Consider the following 6,251-nt stretch of genomic DNA (forward strand, 5'->3'; position numbering starts at 1 on the left):
TAAGTAGACCATTGTTTTTCTTTTTTCTTCCTCTTCATGTGTCAGTGGTAGCAAAAGGGGTAAGGATTGGACTAATAATCTTCAGGCATTTAGCCAGTACATTATCAAAGAAATGATGCCACCATTAAACTGGCAATCTAAAATATAGGGAAATACAATAACTAATTGCTTCTCAAATGTTCATCAAAGCTAGTTAGCTAGTAATGAAAAAGGGAAACATTAGGCTGCTGCTGCTAGTAATCTTACTATGTATCATGTAACATACTCCAGCAAATGATGTTCTGTGCGTGCAGGATTTCAGATGATGGTTTGAAGTCTTTTGCATTATTTGATGTTAAATTTTAACTGCGCATTTGAAATTTAGATGAAAGTGCCGGTTTGTTTGATACTCTGTGCTATGCCACCCTCAGTAGTCTGGGTAACTGGGAGTTGGTTGAGGAATAAAATTAATTTAAAAAAAGGAAAACTGAGTAATCCAGACTGAGAACGGTGTTTGTAATTTGACATTTTTACTGTGAATGTGAGCAGTGATACAACAACACTACACATAATGTGCAATGTGAATGATTCAAACAGAGAGAGTAAATGACTCTCTCTGCACTATGCTCAAAGCCAGTCAAATATACCATATGTCTTTGAGGGTGGCCAACACCATTTTGATATCTCAGAGTGGCACTGAGTACCACCACAGGAGCAAGACAGGACTGCATAGGTCTCTATGTAATGTTGTTTTTACAGAGGGTGGAGGGGTATGGACTTGCCTGGATGAGAACTCTTGTTGAAATGCCACCTAAACACAGGTGAAGGTCCTCCTTTCTGCTCTTAATGCAGTCAAGACACAGCCTGGTTATGAGCTGCATTAACAGCTATAGCTGTTAGTCCTGCTGGAAGCTGGTAGCAGCAGCTAGTGCCAGTTCTGCTTGTTCTGTAAAATAATGTGTAGTGTTTTTGTGTGTTTGAGCAGGAGCTGCTGTTGTGATAGCAGTTGTTGCTGCACAGCAGAAAACTGTGCAACTGACATGATTGAATACTCTTAGTGATAAGCAAGTAACAAGTTTTCACTTCATTTTGGAGCTAACTGAAAAATGCAGCCTTGTTTATAAAGAAAGTTTAACCACTTATGCAAAAGAATTTTGTGTGCTTGAAGTTTATGTCTGACATTTTAGACCCTTGTGCTTAATGTCAGAAATGATCTACACAGAGCTCAAGGTGGTGCTGCTTATTTGGAGCATATTTGGTGCATACTGAAAGATGATGCCTTCAGTGGTTTTGTACACCCTGCAGATCCCATCTGTAATAAACATGCTCATTGTTAGCATCAGCAGAAAAAAAAAGAGAAAAAGAGCTGGCAGAATCTGCTTGTGCGCTGGCACAACGATGACCTTGGTGATCGGCATAGCTCTTGTGGTCGTCAGAAATGAGAGCAGGCCCCGCTGCCGTGGAGCACACATGTCTGGCCTCCTCACCCATGTCACATCACCATCCAGTGCAGTTTGTTACTGCAGTTGCTGAGCCGAAGGAACAGGGCTGCTGTGAGATCTCCGACCACCCCATTCCCCACATTGCTCTAGAAGCCCTAACATCTCTAAGATTAGGAGGAGCCCCCAGGGGAACTCACTGGTCAGTGGTCATCACTGAAGAGGTGGCACCATTTAAGTGTTAGAGGCCTCCGGTAAACAATTGGATCTGATGTGAGCTGCAGAGTGCTGTCTCCCAAAACTCAGCATTGCAAAGCAAAGATGTCCACCTGCGGTCCTGACAGGAGGCATCACACTCAATCTTATTCACTTGATTCCTCTAATTGACATGTGCTGACATTTGTGGAGAAAACAGATTACGAGCAAATTAAATCGAGCCCACATCCCAGGGGATGATCTGAGGTGTCTGGACGGAAGCTGTTTCTGCAGTCTGATTACACTAATAACTAACCATTGGGTAATTGACTGCTGCAAATAAAAGCACACTCTGAGGCCTCCACCAGCCAGCGGATTGGGCACCCGGGACCTGAACAGCAAATGAGTTCTCTGTGTCATCCCAGAACTTTTGTAAGGCTTTGGCAGATGCTGAGCTGAAACTCCGGTATTGAGAGGAACCAGTTTGAGCAGGGGGGAGAATGAAGAAAGCACCAAACACTTTGTTTTTGTAATTAAATTTTTATTGAATGAATTGTTTCACAATACATCCACCTTTGGCTCCCTGTGCATAAAAAAAGGCATATGGGAGACCCAAAATAGGGAGCAATGCAGAAAAACAAAAAACCCTTCAAAACCCGCCCTGAGCCCCCAAATCCTGCATACATGGGATATTTTAAACTAAACATATTAGTGCAAAAGAAGGTCTTTAATTGTGTATATGGAGTTGTTTCATCAGGAACGGTTTCATCAGACCCTGAAGTCCATGCTGTGTGAATACTGAACTAGTATTCAGGCATACAGTGAGAGGTCCTCTTAAGCTCCTCAAAGAACAATTGTTGGGTGATACCTCAAAGCCCCCGTCCAACATACCGGACTATAGCCGTTTTCACATATGAACTCCAGACATTGTCCGGAGTTGCCCTTTCACACATGTAGCACAGAACAGGAGCTTGTCCGTGTCAGACAAGTTCTCACCTACTGGAAATACTCCGTTTGATTTAGGCAAGGGGTGGCACCTGGTTAGAGCATGCAGGAGGCAGGACATGATGCAAAATGTATACGCTGCAGAAATCGCAGCGGCTGTATTTGAAAACGCCTACTGCATACTGTGTACTGTGTACAACACAAGTATATACTGTATACTGCATGCTATTTTTCAGTGTAGTGCCTAGTATGCAACCGTTAATCATTACATTTGCGAGTTTAGAAATGTCCAGATTTCCTTGTGGTATTTTCCAGTTAGACGCCACTTGCATTCTCACAAGTGAAAAGTATTGACGAGTTCACGAAAAGTATTTGTGAGTTCAAGTATTTTCAGGTTTTTTCTTTTCAATGTCTTACCTTTCGGTGGTACGGGCACATAATGTGACATGGAGGAGGAGAAGGCGAAAATAGCTGTTGTACTTTTGGGTAACCTGTAAAAAAATATCACACATAGCCAATACCGGTACACATAATTTATTATTAATTATACATTTATTATAACAGGAAGGTAAGTTCACCTATCTCCGTATACCTATCAGTATTACTTAGCTACAGCTTAGCTAGCTACTAACCAGATAATAAACTACTAACTAACGTTATTAATCATCATAAGAGACAAGTTTTGGCAGTATAGCTATAGCTAACTATCTCTTTAACAATCGTTGGACTCAAAATAACATGTATTTGGATGTATCCGCAATATCAACGAAAGAGTGGAAAGCAATATACAGGCAAGCAGAAAAGAATACGAAGCAGATGTTTGTATTCTTCCGGTTTTGTGCCAATCGCATGATGAAACAACACGCCCACTCACTCACTGTGAATTCTCCGGACAATGACCTACTCTATTCACACATGGACTCAATCAGACATTACACGGACTTTGTACTAGGGAGCTGGGAGGGTAAAATCTGTTTAATGTCTGGTCCAGTTGATTCGGACATTTGCGTTCTCACATACAGCTCCCCAGGTAATGTCTAGATACTGTAAGTTCAGGGTTGCAGTGCATGTCTGAAAGGGGCTTATGTTAGCGAGTTCAGGGAGTGGCTTCACTCTGTCTGTGCTTATGCTAACAAATTCTTGTCTTCTTTGCAGGCAGCAATGAAAGCCTGCTATGACCAGAGAGCCGTGCCACACTGTTTTCTGGTTCTGGTATTGTTGCCAATTCCTGGTTCGGCTTTGCAGGCTTGTTTTTTTCCTTATGTGGTGGACCGTAAGCTCTCTGAAACTGACTGTGTGGTTTGGACGCCTGACTTGCGTGTGCCACCTCAACATGCTGAAGTCCTATTGTGTGCGTGACCAGGTTCTGGAAGCTCCGTGTCCGGAGGCAGAAGCGTCTGTTCCCTCTGCAGTCGCTGTTCCGGTGCTGGCTATCGGCAAGGACAGGGATGGTCTCATGCTGCGGAACGCCCCGGAGAAGTGTGCCAGGCTGCAGAATTCTGTTGCTTAACAGGAGCTCCCCCGTCACCTCACTCATTTAGATGCCCTGCAGCAAGCAGATGTGCTGCAGTTAGTACAAGAGTACCCCTCCTTGTTTAATGATGTGCTAACTCAAACAAGTGTGTTCAAGCATGACGTTGATGTAAATGGGGCCAGGCCAATTAAGCAACACGCTTATCGCGTGAACCCAGTTAAGAAATCTTTGATGGACCAGAAGGTGTCGTACCTGCTTGACCATGGCTTAGCCCAGCCTAGCTCGAGTCCCTGGAGTTCACCATGCATTCTGGTACCCAAGAGTGATGGTACAGCCCGCCTTTGCACGGACTACCGTAAGGTGAATGCAGTGACTGTGCCTGATTCTTTCCCCTTGCCGGGTATGGAGAATTGTATCGACAGAGCTGGGTTAGCGAAGTTGACAAACTTGACCTGTTAAAAGGGTACTGGCAGGTCCCGTTAATTTCCCATGCTGTTGAGATCTCTGCCTTTGTTACGCCTGACCATTTCCTCCAATACTCAGTTAAGGCATTCGGGATGTGAAATGCTCCCGCTACATTTCAGAGACTCATGTCCATTGTTTTGAAGGGGGTACCTAACTGCGAAGCCTACCTAGACGACCTCGTAGTGTATTCCTCTGATTGGCCACATGGAAACACTTCATTTAGTTTTTAGCCGCTTGAGTTGTGCTTCCCTGACTCTTAACCTGGCTAAGTGTGAGTTCGGCAAGGCCACGGTAACTTACCTGGGTAAGATAGTTGGCCAAGGTCATGTGCGTCCCATGGATGCCAAAGTGGAATCCATCTGCCATTTCCCTGTGCCCGATACGAGACGACAACTCCTGCGTTTCCTCGGCATGGCGGGTTATTATCTGTGTTTCTAGCAGAATTTTTCCACTGTAGTTGCCCCTCTCACCAGTCTTTTAAGCTCTTCACATGCGTTTGTCTGGACACCTGAGTGCCAGGAGTCTTTTGAGCGCATGAAGTTGCTTTTGTGCCATGCATCTGTTCTCACTGCTCCTGATTACAGCAGACCTTTTAAGCTGGAGGTGGATGCCAGTGCCACCGGTGCTGGAGCAGTGTTGTTTCAGGAGGATACTGATGGTATTGATCATTCCATTAGCTATTTCTCCAGGAAATTTGGTAAACATCAGTGTAATTATGCCACCATTGAGAAGGAATGTCTGGCCCTCTTGTTAGCTTTGCAACATTTTGAGGTTTATGTACGATCTAGTTCCCTCCCGGTTGTGGTGTACACCGACCACAGCCCGATTGTGTTCCTAGCTCGCATGCAGAACCAAAACCAATGCCTTATGCGCTGGTCACTGATCCTGCAGAATTACAAACTCAAGATCCGCTACAAGAAGGGTTGCGAAAACGTATTGGCGGACACCTTGTCTCGAACCTGAAGCCATATTTTTTTTGTTGTGTCTCGTGCCCTGACTTGGTGTTCTCTGTTTGTTTTGTGGGGCAGGTTTGTTCTTATGGGTGGGGGTGTTACATGTGGCACACTGTGCGTTTGTGGGGTCTGGGCCACCTGTGTCTTGGTTTTCCTCCCTCTCTCCTCTCTCGCTACTCTCCTGATGCAGCTATCCTGCGGCACTGCGTTCCGCCTCCTCATTCTGGCCTGGCCAACCAGAGACGGAGAGCCCCAGTTTAAAGATACAGGATTTTAGAGTGGGGCTCTCACTATTTTGATCCTTTGTGTTTTTTTTCGTGATTCACTATTTACAAACTTGCTGTACTGTGTTTGATTTTGCATTTTCTGCTGACTTCAATTCTGGATTGTGTCTCGGTTTGGTGGCATTCGGTTGCCGTGAGAGGAGAGCAGGTAAGGTGGGGAATCCCTGTGTTAGTTTTTCCTTTTGTATAGGGTTAGGATAGAGGCGGGTGCCACCTTTGTATATTTTTATTTTCAGGTAGTTGGTGTACTTAAGGTTTTGTTTGGCTCTGCCACCCTTTTGTTTTATAGTCAGTTGTATGTTTTGCGTGAAGGTGTTTAGAGTTACTTCTGTTTTGTTACTGTCTGTTGTCCTCTCCTCTTTCCTTGTGTATATTTATCATTGTAAATAGCTTTGTAAATACTGTAAATATATTGCACACCCTCATACATTGCTCCTGTGTCTGTGTTTTTTCGTCTCTGCACCGTCCAAGCCAGCTGTAGTTGGTTGTTTCATTTTGTGTTGCATCCCTCATCTAT

The sequence above is a fragment of the Megalops cyprinoides genome, chromosome 11 (assembly GCF_013368585.1).
Source record: "Megalops cyprinoides isolate fMegCyp1 chromosome 11, fMegCyp1.pri, whole genome shotgun sequence".
NCBI lineage: Eukaryota > Metazoa > Chordata > Actinopteri > Elopiformes > Megalopidae > Megalops > Megalops cyprinoides.